This window comes from Oncorhynchus mykiss, chromosome 9 (assembly GCF_013265735.2).
Source record: "Oncorhynchus mykiss isolate Arlee chromosome 9, USDA_OmykA_1.1, whole genome shotgun sequence".
In the NCBI taxonomy this organism is placed as follows: Eukaryota; Metazoa; Chordata; class Actinopteri; order Salmoniformes; family Salmonidae; genus Oncorhynchus; species Oncorhynchus mykiss.
The window spans coordinates 34,738,004-34,757,405 of record NC_048573.1 but is presented as its reverse complement, the minus strand read 5'-3'; the positions used below and the strand labels follow the sequence as shown (position 1 = coordinate 34,757,405).

The 19,402-nt window shown below is 44.2% G+C and overlaps 1 protein-coding gene across 2 annotated transcripts in view; it reads left to right on the top strand.

Moving 5' to 3' along the window:
* Nucleotides 1–19,402, top strand: part of LOC110531962 (renin) — a 73,501-nt gene that overhangs the window by 45,429 nt on the left and 8,670 nt on the right. The window lies entirely within an intron of this gene.

Below are 19,402 nucleotides of genomic sequence, written 5' to 3'. Positions count from 1 at the left end.
TCATGCTTAGTCCATAAATACTACACCTCTTCTTCCTCCCTCTATTTCTCTCCCTTCATCCTTGCCTGCTGTTCCAAATCAGTTAGGACTCTTTTAGGAGCCTGAACCTCTTGTTATGCCTGGAGTCGGTCCAATCCTCACACAGTGAGGTGCTCCCAAAGTCTCCCCACAAATGATGGCTATTTTCTTTCACAGCAGTCTCTGAGGGACTATGGGGCTTTGATGTGAACTGGTTTTAACACCCACAGACATCGCTTGATGTTTCACTTCAATCACTGATTGTTTGACAGAGCTGACCACTGAAATTCCACAGCGTAATAATAAATCAAATATATTTCTAAATCCCTTTTAAATTTTAAATCAGCAGATGTCACAAAGTGCTATACAGAAACTCAGCCTAATGATCACATTATTATCCTCTGGTTGACCTAAATGGCCTCATTCAAGATGTATGCTTTGCTGTGCGTACCTTACTTATTGCTCACTCTGGTTAAACAATTGTCAACATCTGATAAGGATTTGAAGTTCGGGTATTGGACGGTTCGTTCTGGATATACACATGCTAGTCTGTTCAGATCAGTGTTCAGATCAGAAATATTTCTGTTCCGAAACGCTCACCATGCCTTTTGTGTGTGTGTTTTGTGTGTTTTCTACTCCATCATCTTTGGATATACCCCCAGAGCTCCACTGGGATCAAAGGTCAAACTATTCCCAGCATTGGGTAGAATATTCATGCATGCTAATGTGTGCTAATATGCAATAATGATATGATAATGAACCCAGGCTCCCACAATTCATATTTTAACATCCTCTCTATGGCACCCCAAGTGTGTGAATAGCAGGCCTCGATTTGAAATGAGTGGCGTATTTGCCCTCAAGGCTTCTTCACACTGTTACACTGACACACCCTCCACCTGACAACTGTCAATCTGGGGAAGTATGGTGATTCTGGTTGTAGGAAACCTTACTAAGCGGATAATTGTGTTTATAGAATGATGGAAAAGCCACTTCCTACAATATTGTGTATCCTTATTTTTATGCAGACATATTGATGTAGACTTTATAAATGATTGATGCACTGATCTTTTCAAACTACACAACTACATTTTCTTAAACAATGTATTCATATGGCAGCAGAGTTAGAGAGACATAGAGCAGATATTATCTGTGAGTGCTTTATTCATACATCACTCATATCAGGGGTCAATTCATTTGTCCTGGGGTGCTGTAATTAGTGAGTATTTTGTATATCTAATTTGTCCTTCATTCTATACACCTTGGTCACACGGATTTGGTCATTCGAATGACTATTACACAAAGAATACTGACAGTGACAGAGATTTACATTGTCTTCTTCCTTGAGGTTTTACCTGGTATGATGTGTCAGGACCTGTCATGGTCAGGCAGGCCTGCCTGTGAAGAGCGAGAGATGGGAGGGAGGATATAGAGGCTTTTTTGTCCAGGAAGAGACAGAAAGTCAATTAGAAATGAGTAGATTCTTGGATATCCTGTAGACAAACATGTCAAGTAACAGACAAGGTTTGCCTTTCTTTGAAGACTTCATTATGTGATTTAGGAAATCACACATCAATCGCCAAGACAGTCACAAAGATATTTCAGGCACATCTACATTTCAGACATGCTTATTTTAATGCATTTAGTTTGAGAAGGCACATGAAAAACATATGCCAATATTCTTCTGGGATTGGATATAACCCAGTCAGAGCAGCCCTATAGATTTACCACCTTAAGATATTCTCCTCTGTCTCTCTCTCTCTCTCTCGCTCTCTCTCTCGCGCTCTCTCTCTCCAAATATGAAACTCTCCTCTCATCCTCATCATGTTTTCTGTCTGGTCGGCAAGCTCTTTGAAGCTCTCCAATGTCTCTGTTTGCAGCTGAATCTGAACATGGGGAGAGGTAACAGGTGTTTAATGCAATGTCTCGTGTGGCTAGAGTGCCGTTGTCTTTATTGGTGCAGGTCAGTACCAATGCTCCTCACACAGGGGACGCCACTCACACACTCTTCAGACAGGGCGTCTCGTACCTGTTTGATCATTTGATATACAGTAGGCCCAAATGGTTCAGGGTCCATTTTGCTTTATGTTTTTAGCTGGTGTTAATTGTATGCATGTATGAAACTGGGGTCACATATTGGTGAAGTAAAAAACACGTGGCTTCTCGGAGCATTATACCAGAGCTTTTCTCACTGGTTTATTTAAAAATGGGCTATTTTTATATCCCCCTGTGCGTGATGACACAGTGATGATGTGCACAGAGCCATACAGGGCCAGACACGTGTGCATGTGTGCACGCATGCATGAACACACACACACACACACACACACGGACACAGTAAATATACACCATTCTCACATACATCATGAAAAGTACATAATGTACACTATATAATGGATGCTAAATTATGCATTTCTGATCCTTTTCAAAGCTAGTGATCTACTATACCAACAATTAACATTGACTGGCCCACACAGACAGTGTACACACAGTAGCCCCTGTACTTTGTTTATTCCACATAATCATCCCCAACAGGCCACTTTCACAGAGGGATGAAAACAAGCACTCAGTGTAGAAATAGATGTATGCACGCTATCCAGGGACTGCATAAATGAATAGGAAATAAATTGACTTGTCAACAAGATGTATGAACCCAAGGATTAACCATCATAGGCCCTATCCACACATTTAACTAGGCCTTGGACACAACAGTGCACCTACAGTACAGCAGTAGCAGCGCTGTGATGAAATATCAAGTGGCTGTATAGAGATGGATGGACCTGGAGACTTTGTAGTGTGGCTTACATGGTGGAAAACAAGATTTGTTACCATGGCTTTTTTTGTCTTGTTTACTACATGTTGCAACACTCCTGCAATGCACCTTCATTATTGTGGGTTATGAATGAGGTTCTAGAGGGTGCACAAATCATTTTTCAATTCATGAAAATACTATAGCTTCATAACATCCCACTGTATGTCTACTTCCCAAGTATCTTATTGTATATTTATCTCTGGTCGACACACTGACTTGTTGTCTAAACCTGTAATCCACATGGTAGCACAGAGGCCTTTGGTGTCCATGTTGCTGTACATGGATTAGAGGTCTATCAGTCCGTGTCAGCTGGACGACACACTGCCGTCTCTCTGACTTTGAGGTGAGAGAGAGCGAGAGAGAGAGAGGATTACTTTGGGCTTGTAAAAAAAGGTGAGAGAATTGTCTACAGGTCACACACACACACACACACACACACACACACACACTGTATGGCCTCCCCTGTGTTTTGCTTGGTGTGTGAATACAACAGAGTCACGGGTAATGAAATCAGAGGAACTCTACAATGTGTGCACAGGAAAAGGTATAACAACAGGTGATATCTGGACCCTCTTCCCCCAAGATTCAACCCATTGTTTATTAATTACAGCAGATGTCTATTTGATGAGCGGGCATCAGATGTTGAGTCAATGATGACTGAAATCCTCTGTTTTCTAAAGATGTGTCAGACAGACAGTCAAGATTGCTTGGTTCATTCCAACAAGAAATACTATTTGTAGGAGCAATGCTACATCCTGCTGGTGAAGAAATATATTGCACACTTCCAGTACTCTTGACATACTTTCCTGGTGCTCGTACTATACCAAATGAAATAAATACTTCTGTCTCATTGTTATACTATTCTTTGCTACAATATTTTTCCCCTCTTAACGATGTGGCTAGGTGACAGTGGTCCACAGAGAAGAGCTGTGAATATACAAATTCATTAGACTGAGTCACAGCGGCACCGCTGCCATGGGAGAGCAGGTTGGCACAGAGACACAGCTTGAAGAATTACAGACCTCGTAGAGGTTGTGTCCGTTTGCATTGTCACTATGAGCCTCTGCAGAAAATAACCTTGCCACTGCCGACTGATTGGCACTCTACTCACATGGGGACCATGCCAAAGTCTCAAATATTTTTTCTCTCCCTCTCTTTCTCTCTCTGCCTCTTTTGTTCTGTCACTTTTTAATACACACACACACATTGCCTTATACGTGGTGAGGTTCTGTTGCACCTAGAGGGAACTGCTTCTCTTGTTGCGTAGATTCACCCCCCCCCCCCCCCCCCAAATTAACAAAAATACCCATGTTGCTATATACAGGGGTCACCGGTACAGAGTCATTGTGCAGGGGGGGGTACAGGTTAGTTGAGGTCATTTGTACATGTAGGTGGGGGTGAAGTGACTATACATAGATAATAAACAGCGAGTAGCAGCAGTGTACAGAAGGGAGGGAAGGGGGGTCAATGTAAATTGTCTTATGGCTTGGGGGTAGAAGCTGCTGAGGAGCCTCTGGTCCTAGACTTGGCGCTCCAGTACCGTAAAATAAAGGTACAAACATAATAGTATTTATTTAGCAGAATGGTTTATTTAGTGATTAAACCAATCAAACCCACATTTCCTCCGAACAACCTTCACTCTGCCTCGTATCTCCCTTATCATGATGGATCAGTCTGGATTTCATCTCTGAACAGCAATTTCAGCACAAACCAACTTCTGGGTTTCTGCAATTTCTGCTATCCTGATAACCTTTTTTAATGACTTTGTTTTTATTTTATTTTTTATTTTTTATTTAACCTTTATTTAACCAGGTAGGCTAGTTGAGAACAAGTTCTCATTTACAACTGCGACCTGGCCAACATAAAGCATAGCAGTGTGAACAGACAACAACACAGAGTTACACACGAAGTAAACTATAAACAAGTCAATAACACAGTAGAAAAAAGAGAAAAAAAGAGTCTATATACATTGTGTGCAAAAGGCATGAGGAGGTAGGTGAATAATTACAGTTTAGCAGATTAACACTGGAGTGATAAATGATCAGATGGTCATGTGCAGGTAGAGATACTGGTGTGCAAAAGAGCAGAAAAGTAAATCAATAAAAACAGTATGGGGATGAGGTAGGTCAAATGGGTGGGCTATTTACCGATGGACTATGTACAGCTGCAGCGATCGGTTAGCTGCTCAGATAGCAGATGTTTAAAGTTGGTGAGGGAGATAAAAGTCTCCAACTTCAGTGATTTTTGCAATTCGTTCCAGTCACAGGCAGCAGAGAACTGGAAGGAAAGGCAGCCAAATGAGGTGTTGGCTTTAGGGATGATCAGTGAGATACACCTGCTGGAGCGCGTGCTACGGGTGAGTGTTGCCATCGTGACCAGTGAACTGAGATAAGGTGGAGCTTTACCTAGCATGGACTTGTAGATGACCTGGAGCCAGTCTGGGTCTGGCGACGAATATGTAGCGAGGACCAGCCGACTAGAGCATACAGGTCGCAGTGGTGGATGGTATAAGGTGCTTTAGTAACAAAGCGGATGGCACTGTGATAAACTGCATCCAGTTTGCTGAGTAGAGTATTGGAAGCTATTTTGTAGATGACATCACCGAAGTCGAGGATCGGTAAGATAGTCAGTTTTACTAGGGTAAGTTTGGCGGCGTGAGTGAAGGAGTCTTTGTTGCGGAATAGAAAGCCGACTCTAGATTTGATTTTAGATTGGAGATGTTTGATATCTGTCTGGAAGGAGCGGTTACAGTCTAGCCTGACACCTAGGTACTTATAGATGTCCACATATTCTAGGGTCCAGGGTGGTGATGCTAGTCGGGGCGTGCGGGTGCAGGCAGCGAACGGTTGAAGAGCATGCATTTGGTTTTACTAGCGTTTAAGAGCAGTTGGAGGCCACGGAAGGAGTGTTGTATGGCATTGAAGCTCGTTTGGAGATTAGATAGCACAGTGTCCAAGGAAGAGCCAGAAGTATACAGAATGGTGTCGTCTGCGTAGAGGTGGATCAGGGAATCGCCCACAGCAAGAGCAACATCATTGATATAAACAGAGAAAAGAGTCGGCCCGAGAATTGAACCCTGGGGCACCCCCATAGAGACTGCCAGAGGACCGGACAACATGCCCTCCGATTTGACACACTAAACTCTGTCTGCAAAGTAGTTGGTGAACCAGGCAAGGCAGTCATTAGAAAAACAGAGGCTACTGAGTCTGCCGATAAGAATATGATCTCATTTTGTCGGGATTAAAGTCTCGGTTTGGGTTGGGTACAAAATGATCTCATATGAGGATTAATAGATCTAACATACTCTTGGAGTAAACTGATTAGAAATACTCACTTACACCAAGTCTTCTGCTTATATCAATAAAGGGGTGGTACCTGTTGTTTGAAAAGTATGATGTAAAAGTATACGCTGTTATATAAAATATGAGGTTAAAGTATTAGTGAATAGTTTTCCCATGCCCAAGAGTGAAGGCCATGTTCGGAGGAGGGGGTGGAAGGCCAACGATTGACGCATGGATTTTGATGGGCTGTGTGGGAAAGTGAGTGGGCATCCATTTTGTCCTGGGGGTCAAAGTTCGGACGTTCCTCAGAGTGCCCCAGAGCTGCCTGACAAAATGTGTCACCAAGACTAATGGGGACAACTCAATGTAGGCAGTGCTGCCCTGAAATAGAGTAACAGGGTCAGGAGAGAATGAAAGGACATTTGAAGCAAAAACTGTGATTCTTCGTATAGGCAACCAAAAGCTTAGCTTTATGACGTTACTGTAGATTTGACATTCTGTTGTCTGTAGTCTCTGAAATTCTGCTTGAAAGTAACCCCTTGTTGTCTGTTTCCATTCAAAACATTACAGAACTCTCGGACAAGACACAGAATGGTAACTCATAACATTTCTTCTCCTCATGACATCACACTCCCAGAAAATATACAACTTTAGATACTGTCTTTAGCCGGCTACAACCCAGTTACTCGACCTTGTACCTTAGAGGCTGCTGCCCTATGTACATTGACATGGAACACTGGTGACTTTAATAATGGAACACTGGCCACTTTAATAATGTTTACATACCATTACCATTTTTATATATATAGACTGTATTCTCTTCAAGGCCATCCTATTTAACTATTGCTGTACATATACTAGTCTATCCTACATATTCTTCAGATATACTACATAGTCTATCTGTACTACCTATACTGTTCACAATGTCTATACATCCAATCATATACAGTACCAGTCAAAAGTTTCGACACACCTACTATTTCAAGGATGTTTCTTTATTTTTACTGTTTTCACAATTGTAGGAAAGTAGTGAAGACATCAAAGCTATGATAAAACACATGGAATCATGGAGTAACCAAAAAAGTGTTAAACAAATCAAAATATATTTTAGATTATTCAAAGTATCCACCCAATGCCTTGATGACAGCTTTTCACACTCTTGGCTTTCTCTCATGAGTTAGTCACCTGGAATGCATTTCAATTAACAAGTGTGCCTTGTTAAAAGTTCATTTGTGGAATTTCTTTCTTCTTAGTGCGTTTGAGCCAATCAGTTGTGTTGTGACAAGGTGTGGGTGGTATACGAAGATAGCCCTATTTGGTAAAAGACCAAGTCCATATTATGGCAAGAACAGCTCAAATAAACAAAGAGAATCGACAGTCCATCATTACTTTAAGACATGAAGGTCAGTCAATGTGGAACATTTCAAGAACAAGTGCAGTCACAAAAAACATCAAGCACTATGATAAAACTGGCTCTCATGAGGGCCGCCACAGGAAAGGAAGACCCAGAGTTACCTCTACCGCAGAAGATAAGTTAATTAGAGTAAACTGCACCTCAGACTGCAGACCAAATAAATTCTTCACAGAGTTAAAGAAAGACATACACATCTCTACATCAACTGTTCAGATGAGACTGCGTGAATCAAGCCTTCTTGGGCGAATTGCTGCAAAGAAACCACTACTAACGGACACCAATAAGAAGCATGGAGGAGGAGGAAGCATGATGGTGTGTTGGTGCTTTGCTGCAGACACGGTCTGTGATTAATTTAGAATTCAAGGCACACTTAACCAGCATGGCTACCACAACATTCTGCAGCGATACGCCATCCCATCTGGTTTGCGCTTAGTGGGACTATCATTTGTTTTTCGACAGGAAAATGACCCAAAACACATCTCCAGGCTGTGTAATGGCTATTTGACCAAGAAGGAGAGTGATGGAGTGCTGCATCAGATGACCTGGCCTCCACAATCACCCGACCTCAGCCCAATTGAGATGGTTTGGGATGAGTTGGACTGGAGAGTGAAGAAGAAGCAGCCAACAAGTGCTCAGCATATGTGGGAACTCCTTCAAGACAGTTAGAAAAGCATTATTTCTCAAGCTGGTTGAGAGAATACCAAGAGTGTGCAAAGCTGTCATAACTGCAAAGGGTGGCTACTTTGAATAATCTGTTTCACACTTTTTTGGTTACTAAGTGATTCCAGATGTGTTATTTAAAGTTTTGACGTCTTCAATATTATTCTATAATGCAGAAAATATTCCAAATAAAGAAAAACCCTTGAATGTGTAGGTGTGTAGAAACATTTGACTGGTACTGTATATAAACTCAGCAAAAAAAGAAACGTTGTCTCACTGTCAACTGCATTTATTTTTAGCAAACTTAACATGAGCAAATATTTGTATGAACGTAAGATTCAACAACTGAGACATAAACCGAACATGTTCCACAGACATGTTACTAACAGAAATGGAATAATGTGTCCCTGAACAAAGGGGGGGTCAAAATCAAAAGTAACAGTCAGTATCTGCTGTGGTCACCAGCTGTATTAAGTATTGCAGTGCATCTCCTCCTCATGGACTGCACCAGACTTGCCAGTTCTTGCTGTGAGATGTTACCCCACTCTTCCACCAAGGCACCTGCAAGTTCCCGGACATTTCAGGGGGGAATGGCCCTAGCCCTCACCCTCCGATCCAACAGGTCCCAGAAGTGCTCAATGGGATTGAGATCCGGGCTCTTCGCTTGCCATGGAAGGACACCGACATTCCTGTCTTACAGGAAATCACGCACAGAACGAGCAGTATGGCTGGTGGCACTGCCATGCTGGAGGGTCATGTCAGGATGTCTTCCCTGTAACGCACACCATTGAGATTGCCTGCAATGACAAAAAGCTCAGTCCGATGATGCTGTGACACACCGCCCCAGACCATGACGGACCCTCCACCTCCAAATCGATCCCGTTCCAGAGGAGCAAGCCTCGTCAGTGAAGAGCACTTTTTACCAGGCCTGTCTGGTCCAGCGACGGTGGGTTTGTGCCCATTGGCGACGTTGTTGCCGGTGATGTCTGGTGAGGACCTGCCTTACAACAGGCCTACAAGCCCTCAGTCCAGCCTTTCTCAGCCTATTGAAGGAGGGATTGTGCGTTCCTGGAGTAACTCAGGCAGTTGTTGTTGCCATCCTGAACCTGTCTTGCAGGTGTGATGTTCGGATGTACCAATTCTCTGCATGTGTTGTTACATGTGGTCTGCCACTGCGATTAGCTGTCCGTCCTGTCTCCCTGTAGCGCTGTCTTAGGCATCTAACAGTACGGACATTGCAATTGATTGCCCTGGCCACATTTGCAGTCCTCATGCCTCCTTGCAGCGTGCCTAAGGCACATTCACACAAATGAGCAGAGACCCTGGGCATATTTCTTTTGGTGTTCTTTTGGAGTCAGTAGAACGGCCTCTTTAGTGTCCTAAGTTTTCATTACTTTGACCTTAATTGCCTACCATCTGTAAGCTGTTAGTGTCTTAACGACCGTTCCACAGGTGCATGTTCATTAATTGTTTGTGGGTCATTGAACAAGAATGAGAAACAGTGTTTAAACTCTTTACAATGAAGATCTGTGAAGTTATTTGGATTTTAACTAATTATCTTTGAAAGGCAGGGTCCTGGAAAAGGGACGTTTCTTTTTTTGCTGAGTTATATAAATATACAGTTAAAGTTATATAAATATACAGTTATAGCCAAATACATTTGAACTCAGTTTTTTACAATTCCTGATATTTAATCCTAGTAAGAATTCCCTGTCTTTGAAGAACGTGAAATGTCAGAATAATAGTAGAAGGAAATTTATTTATTTCAGCTTTTATTTCTTTCATCACATTCCCAGTGGGTCAGAAGTTTACATACACTCAATTAGTATTTTGTAGCATTGCCTTTAAAATTGTTTAACTTGGGTCAAACGTTTCGGGTAGGCTTCCACAAGCTCCCACAATAAGTTGGGTGAATTTTGGCCCATTCCCCCTGACAGAGCTGTAACTGAGTCAGGTTTGTAGGCCTCCTTGCTCGCACATGCTTTTTCAGTTCTGCTCATAAATTTTCTATAGAATTGAGGTCAGGGCTTTGTGATGGCCACTCCAATACCTTGACTTTGTTATCCTTCTGCGATTTTGCCACAACTTTGGAAGTATGCTTGGGGTCATTGTCCATTTGGAAGACCCATTTGTGACCAAGCTTTAACTTCCTGACTGATGTCTTGAGATGTTGCTTCAATATATCCACATATTTTTCCTACCTCATGATGCCATCTATTTTGTGAAGTGCACCAGTCCCTCCTGCGGAAAAGCACCCCCACAACATGATGCTGCCACCCCCATGCTTCATGGTTGGGATAGTGTTCTTCGGCTTGCATGCGTCCTCCTTTTCCCTCCAAACATAACGATGGTCATTATGGTTAAACAGTTCTATTTTTGTTTCATCAGACCAGAGGACATTTCTATAAAGAGTACGATCTTTGTCCCCATGTGCAGTTGCAGATTGTAGTCTGGCTTTTTCATGGCGGTTTTGGAGCAGTGGCTTCTTCCTTGCTGAGCGGCCTTGCAGGTTATGTCGATATAGGACTTGCTTTACTGTGGATATAGATACTTTTGTACCTGTTTCCTCCAGCATCTTCACAAGGTCCATTGCTGTTGTTCTGGGATTGATTTGCACTTTTCGCACCAAAGTACGTTCATCTCTAGGAGATAGAATGCGTCTCCTTCCTGAGCGATATGACGGCTGCGTGGTCCCATGGTGTTTATACTTGCGTACTATTGTTTGTACAGATGAACGTGGTACCTTCAGTCGTTTGGAAATTGCTCCCAAGGATGAACCAGACATGTGGAGGTCTACAAAAAAATGTCTGAGGTCTTGGCTGATTTCTTTTGATTTTCCCATGATGTCAAGCAAGGAGGCACTGAGCTTGAAAGTAGGCCTTGAAATACATCCACAGGTACACCTCCAATTTACTCAAATGATGTCATGGCTTTAGAAGCTTCTGATAGGCTAATTGACATCATTTGAGTAAATTGGAGGTGTACCTGTGGATGTATTTCAAGGCCTACTTTCAATTCCATTTTCTGGAATTTTCCAAGTTGTTTAAAGGCACAGTCAACTTAGTGTATGTACACGTCTGACCCACTGGAATTGTGATACAGTGAATTATAGGTGAAATAATCTGTATATAAACAATTGTTGGAAAATAGTAAATTGTTGGAAAATTAGTTGTGTCATGCACAAAGTAGATGTCCTAAGTATGGTGGTTGAAAAAGTGGTTGAAAACAAGTTTTTATGACTACAACCTAAGTGTGTGTAAATATCCGACTTCAACTGAATAGAAAATTAGTAATGGACACTTTTGAGGGATGTGAGCCCCTCGGAACCATGGTACTTTGGACATTTTCTTCCGGCGACCGATTTAGTGGTTTGACCAGCCCCTTCGGCGCCCGATTTGTCCTAACTTTTGATCCACGTTTCCCAGCTTGGTGGTGGGAGGATATTGAGCCTTGTCCTGGGCAGGTGCTCTATCCCAGCTATTACCTTGTGGGTTTGGTTCATCAATTACCATGGTTCTGGTCCAATGAAGGTGCCCGTCCCTTTGGCGACCGATTCGTGGTTGTTTAGCCCCGGTGAGGGCTAGCTCTCCAGTCCAGTCCCACACTTGGTTCACGGTGCGTCTCCATGGTTCTCCTCTGTTGTCCAACCAGTTTAATTTCCTCTGACTGATTTGCATTCGTTTTCCACCTGGGAGGGCCTCTATCGGCCGGCCTTTGGCTGGTGTTCTGATGGATGTTCCCTCCCGACCCAAGTGGATTTGCCTCTATCGGGGGATCCCCTTTCGGAAACGGTTGACCCCCTATTTCGATACGCTCCAGCCGCGCACCGTTCGTGCGAGATCCAGCAGAACTGTCTGACCAAGTGGCCCTACATTGGTGTTCCGGTGTGGGGAGTGCCACACTCAGGCTGCGAAGCATGTGGTGATGGTCATCCCGTAATGCATCGGCGCCAGAAACACGTATTCTCAAACCCTGTCTTTAACGTGGACCTACCCGGTTGAACCAAGCGGTCTGGCCGAGGTTGTGGTTCCTTTTGCCCAGTTGATGGCGTTCTGAATAGACGCTCCAGCCAGACAAGAGACCTCTCGAGCGGCGCCCCGGCACCTGTGGCTTCGGCCATGGGCAGTTCAGGGCCTCCCGCTGGGCCCAGGTACAACATCTAAGTTGTGAGTGGCTACCTGGTTGATCCTGCCAATAGCATATGCTTGTCTCAAAGATTAAGCCATGCAAGTCTAAGTACACACGGCCGGTACAGTGAAACTGCGAATGGCTCATTAAATCAGTTATGGTTCCTTTGATCGCTCCAACGTTACTTGGATAACTGTGGCAATTCTAGAGCTAATACATGCCAACGAGCGCTGACCTCCGGAGATGCGTGCATTTATCAGACCCAAAACCCATGCGGGCCAATCTCGGTTGCCCCGGCCGCTTTGGTGACTCTTGATAACTTCGAGCCGATCGCGCGCTTTACTTTGAAAAAATTAGAGTGTTCAAAGCAGGCCCGGTCGCCTGAATACCGCAGCTAGGAATAATGGAATAGGACTCCGGTTCTATTTTGTGGGTTTTTCTTCTGAACTGGGGCCATGATTAAGAGGGACGGCCCGGGGCATTCGCATTGTGCCGCTAGAGGTGAAATTCTTGGACCGGCGCAAGACGGACGAAAGCGAAATAATTTGCCAAGAATGTTTTCATTAATCAAGAACGAAAGTCGGAGGTTCGAAGACGATCAGATACCGTCGTAGTTCCGACCATAAACGATGCCAACTAGCGATCCGGCGGCGTTATTCTCATGACCCGCCGGGCAGCGTCCGGGAAACCAAAGTCTTTGGGTTCCGGGGGAGTATGGTTGCAAAGCTGAAACTTAAAGGAATTGACGGAAGGGCACCACCAGGAGTGGAGCCTGCGGCTTAATTTGACTCAACACGGGAAACCTCACCCGGCCCGGACACGGAAAGGATTAACAGATTGCTAGCTCTTTCTCGATTCTGTGGGTGGTGGTGCATGGCCGTTCTTAGATGGTGGAGCGATTTGTCTGGTTAATTCCGATAACGAACGAGACTCCGGCATGCTAACTAGTTATGCGGCCCAGAGCGGTCGGCGTCCAACTTCTTAGTAGGGCCTCTCCAGCCCCGACAGGGGTGGCTGAATGACTTTGTATTGTGCTGAAACCTAACTACGGTGGTTGAGGGGGATTCGGCCTACTTATAGTGAACATTACATAGAGATGGGCGTGCAGCAGTGTACTACCAGGTCTCAGGTTCGCCTGAGGACGAGACTCTACACGTCATGGTGGGAGCTCTCTCCACGCTTGTCGGAGCATGAAGTGGAGTGGTAGAGAATAACATTAGCTGGCGATACCAGGCCTCAGGCTTGCCTGAGTGCGGGACTTCACACGGAAGTGTGCCTGTCTCCTCTACGTTCAGAGACTCGAAGTAGAGACGACCCGCGGGCCCAGTGGGGATGGGACACAGCGCAGTGCAGGGCATTCAGTTCCTACAGGCCAACGCGAGGAGGTAAGGGAGGGGACCTCTAGAAGGACCTCTTCAGCCCCTACAAGCAGGACGTCTGACAGGGAAATCATGTTGTATACATGTGCCGAATAGCCATCTCTGGCGGGTTAGTGCGGTGAGGTAAGGGAGGAGCCCTCTAGCAGGGCTTCCTCAGCCCCTACCCGCGCGACACCCGACAGGGGTGGCTGAATTACTTTGTAATTGAGGGCCATCCAACTGCATTGGGCGGGCTGATGTGGAAGGGTAGAGTGAGGGCTCGCACGGTAGAACATGTTTGAGCCCACATCCCCCTCTCGTATGAAGTCCGACTAAGGCGGAAAATCTCTAGCATGTATGTGCAGAGATGAAAACAGGGAGTGAAAGCGTAAAGGCCAGCCCCGGCTGGGTGGGGTTGTCCAAGACACTGGGAACGGCTGACTAAGCGTTCTGCGGTGCCAGTCTGATCACAGATAGCTGTGATGTAACATAACATTTGCGTTCCCTGCTTGCTTGGGCAGCTCTGAACCGCATGGTTCGAATCGAACGCCGCCTGTTAAGAGTGAACATTAAATGGGGATGGCCGGTGTCTAGCGGTTATGTACTACCAGGCGCCAGGTTAGCCTGAGGCGGGACTCTACACGCCATGGTGGGAGCTCTCTCCACGCTCCTCGGAGCACGAAGTGGAATGGCATGTGACTGACCATTAGCTGACACTACCAGGCCTCAGTCTTGCCTGAGAGCGGGACCTCACACATTATATGTGTGTTTGTCCCCCCTACGTTCGGAGACTCACGACAGAGACAACCCAATAGGCCCTGCGGCGATAGGTCATTGCAAGGAGGCTCATGTCTGGGGTGCGAAAGGCATGGGGGTCAGGGGTAAGTAAGGTGTCACAGTAGTACTTCTCTACTAGAGGAGGCGTGGCACTAGATCTGCAACTGACACCTTCTCGACCAGGGATTTGCCGCAGACTCGCCTATAGACAACCTGGGAACCCACTGGGTGAAGTCACTAGAAGAAATTCGATGAGGCATGCCCACCGGAGCATTTGCACTCAAATCACCTTCGGGGTGACTGTGGCCACCTCACGCAAGTGAGGAACATCGATAACGCAATGGTAAAGAGTGGTTATCCTATGGCTTGTCTAGGAGGGCTTTCAAGGAAGGATATGATGAGAAACCAAGCTTTCTCTTCTCCGCCAAGTCCACTCTCGGTTGATGGCTGTGATGTTTGTACAGACGGGTGAACGTGGGGGGTTTCTCTCCTATGAGTAATGTGCAGGCACTTGATGTCGACCGGGTGTAAAAGCCCTCCGTAAAGACCCTGGGACGGTAAGCCCCGGGGCTACTGATGCGCAGTATATAACGCAGAATGTTTGCCATAACGATTATATCGGCTTGACTCAACTGGGCTTCCAATTGAGGATGTCCGACCGTAGAGTGCATACATTCCGGAGTCGCGCCGTAACCCGGCTAGAATCATCCCCGAAAATAGAGGGGTGTTACCCGGGTGGTGAGTAAGGGCCTACAAGCCTGGAGGTCCATAGCTCCAAGGGGTAAGCTCTACTCTCATGTCCGGAAATAGAGGGCTGTTACCCGGATGGTGAGTGAGGGCCTAACTGCCTGCATGTGTACTCTCATGCCCAGAGAGAGAGGCCTGTTCCCGGATAGGGAGTTAGGGCCTAACTGCCTGTATGTGTACTCTCATGCCCAGAGAGAGAGGCCTGTTCCTTGATAGGGAGTTAGGGCCTTTAGGCCTGAAGGTCCATAGTTCCACTGTCCTTAAGGGGGGCAGAGCAGTCAGCCTCTGTGGAGGTTAGCTGCTCTGTCCCCCTTTTTTTTGGCCCATTTCCCCAATCACCAGGCCCAGAGTTGGACATAGTGCAATTTCTGTGATTTATTTACCATCCATTTTGGATTACCAGTTGCACATTACACATAGTGCAACGAATTGAGATGTCTAGACTTAGCTGTTTTCCTGAACATTTTTTGAATCCATAAAGCACTCAGGACGGCCCCCATTGATAGAGGGCCGTAGTAACAATTACAGCATGTAAAAAACATTTCGCATCCACAGGCACCTATGCGCCCTGTAACATGCACTTTTTTCCCAAAACTTAAAACACGATTTCCTATTAAAATGTTTTATACAAAAACGGTTTTAATTCAATGGAAATGCTTGTCTATATGTGCCCTTTCGTGCAAAAAAAACCCATGCAGATTGGAGGTGTACTTTTTGATTTATTCACGTTTTGGCTGAATTCGACCCCCAATGGCGGGGAGCACAGAAGCCCTGTCAGGTTCAGGGCTTATGTCGATAATTTGGCCTGCCCGTTGATGACACACTCAGTGGCGGGTCGACCAGACAGGTACCGGCGCGAAATCAGAAACCTGTTTTTTGACAATAAGACTTCCATGTCCTAGAGAGACGGGGGTGGCTTTTCCTAATATTTTACTTTTTAGATACGTGTGTATTGTTGTGTATTGTTAGGTATTACTGCACTTTTGAAGCTAGAAAAACAAGCATTTCGCTACACCCGCAACAACATCTACTAAACATGTGTATGCGACCAATAACATGTTTGACATGATTTCCAACATTTCCCTCTCCGTGAAACCAAAGCACCTTTTCCCCTTGGCTGAGACGCTATCTGGCTAACTAGAAAGTTGTCATTACCCCCATAAACTGTGGCTGACCATGTTACCAGGTTCCTGGCAGTTCTGCCTATGGAATAGCTGAAGGACTGACCCCTGACCTCTACTAGGGCTGTCCAAGTCTCTGCCTGACGTGGACGCCTAGATCTCCTGCTAGGCTTGGTGGTCACTACAGTACACAAATATGACCCCAGCCCCACAGAACAGATACTGTGGGAACCAAATCTTGCTGGTTGAGCTAACAGTGAAAGATAGAGCAAGAGAGACCTCAGCAAGCCATAGACCTTAGCTAGCTCCTGACCAATAGCCTACAGTATACATTATAGGGTAGATACTGTTCCATAGCCTACAGTATACAATATACTGTAGATACTGTACATATGGGCAATTCCACACCAATAAGGCCCAAAAATAGTTTTGGTATCTCAGGTTGCTGTGACAATTCTCATATAGAAACTTCATTGAGAGGAAGGATGTTTGACATACCTTTTACATTTGTATAACACATATTTTTGGGGGGATGAAAGTGGATATTTTAGGTCATTTTTAGACCTATACATGGCTCCTTTCAGACCCTTATGATGCGTAAACTATACATGATGCCGACAAGATCTTGGTGTCATTTATACTCCTAGAATGGTTGGTTGTTTATCAGCAAAACTGGTGGGTGTGCAACTACGGGGCAAAACAAACTCAGTTAGCTTGAAATTGTCAACAACATGTAAATTACATTTTGTTTATTGAAAACATATCAAATGTGCATAATGAGCACTTGTTGTCTCTCAAATACAACACTACAGTTGTCGGTTAGTTAGGGAATTTTTGCCATATTAGCACTGACATCAGTCAAAGCATTTCAAAATTAGACATAGTATCAAGAACAAGATAACAAAAAACTAACTGAAACGAGCCACCTACAGATTGACCACCTGACAGATTCTTGTCATTGTTGCTAGCTACAGCACCTTCAGAAAACATTCACACCCTTTGACTTTATCCACGTCATTGTGTTCATGGGATTGAAATGGTTTTAATTATAATTTGTGTTAACAATCTACACAAAATGCTCTGTAAACTCAAAGTGGAAGTCAAATTATATATTTTTGAATTAATGGAAAATAAAACACTAATATATATTGATTAGATAAGTATTCAACCCCTTCAGTCAATACATGTTAGAATAACCTTTGGCAGCGATTTGGGGTCTTTTTGGGTAAGTTTCTAAGAGCTGTGCACACCAGGATTGTACAATATTTGCATTGTACAATATGCACATTTTTGTCAATATTACTTTAGTGCCTTATTGCAGACAGGATGTATGTTTTTGATTCCATTTTACAGGCCGCCTTCTCTTCACTCTGTCCTTTATGTTAGTTTTGTGGAGTAACTACAATGTTGTTAATCCATCCTCAGGTATCTCATATCATAGCCATTAATCTCTGTAACTTGTTTTAATCACCATTGGCCTCATTGTGAAATCCCTAAGTGGTTTCCTTCCTCTCCCGGCAATTGATTTAAGAAGGGCACCTGTATCTTTGTAGTGACTGGGTGTATTGATACACCATCCAAAGTGTAAAATGAATAAGTGTATGCTCAAAGGGACCATGCTCAAAGGGATATTCAATGTCTGTTAATTTTTTCCCCATCTACCAGTAGGTGCCCTTCTTTGTGAACCATAGGAAAAGCTCCATGGTCTTTGTGGTTGAATCTGTGCTTGAAATTCACTGCTCAAATCTTAAGGACCTTACAGAAAATAGTAAGTGTTGGGCACAGAGGTGCAGTAGTCATTTTAAAATCATGTTAAAAACTATCGTAGACAAGTTTAGTCAATTGAACTTTTTATGTGACTTGTTAAGCACATTTTTATTCCTAAACCTATTTAGGCTTGCCATAACGAAAGGGCTGAATACTTATTGACTCAAGACATTTCAGCATTTCATTTTAAATTAATTTGTAATCTAAATGTAATGAATTTTAAAGTCCGACTCTAAAGGGGTGTGAATACTTTCTGAAGACATTGTCTCTGGCCACCCAGAATCACGACAACACACGGACTTCTGCCCCATTGAAGGGTGCGTATCCTTTTCCTGACGTTGTCAGCTAAAATATGGAGTATGTCTAGATTCTGAAATATTTTTTTTTACATAAATATTATCAGCATAAAACATATTAATATAAATGTATCAAAAGTACCCTTTTTTATTTATTTGTTCATTTTTATACATATTGTTCTATTTAATATACTCTACAAGCACATACCATTTCTAGAATGGGATCTGTGCTACTTTTGAAGTTATTATTTTATGAGCACTACCAACACAGTCAATGAGGAAATGGATTCAAAGGGAATCCCTCTGCTGGTGTGTAAAAAATGGGTCATAGCTTCATTTGGGAAATATGTACCAGAGAGCCCACCCTGGATATTTGACATGTTTGAAGAATATATATTGTTCTAAACAATGTCTAAAAATGAGCAAAATCCAAAACTGTACTCTTCGCACATATGTAGGCCTGTACATTTACAGTTATTGGTTAGCCTGCAGACAGACATTAGCTAGCCTGGCTGTCATGCGCTGATCTGTTTCACCTGTCTTTGTCATTGTCTCCACCCCCTTCCAGGTGTCGCCCACCATTATCCCCTGTGTATTTTATCCCTGTTTGTCTGTTGCCAGTTTGTTTTGTTTGTAGAACCTACCAGCGTTTTCTTTCCCTGCGCCCGCCGTTTCCTTGCTCCCATTTTCTAGTTTCCCGGTTCTGATCGTTCTGCCTGCCCTGAGCCTGCCTGTCGTCCTGTACCTTTGCCCCACTACTCTGGATTACCGATCTCTGCCTGACCTGACCCTGAGCCCGCCTGCTGTCCTGTACCTTACACCCTCTCTTGATTATTGACCCCTGCCTGCCTTGAACTGGCATTTGCCTGCCCCTGTTTGAGAAATAAACTTCTGATCCCTCAACACTGTCTGCACCTGGGTCATACCTTAAAACGTGATACTAGCTTAGTATCTAGTCTGAGGTCCACAGCACAACCCCCACAAACAAAGTTTAGGATTTGCTCCATTTCCTACTGAGTCTGGACT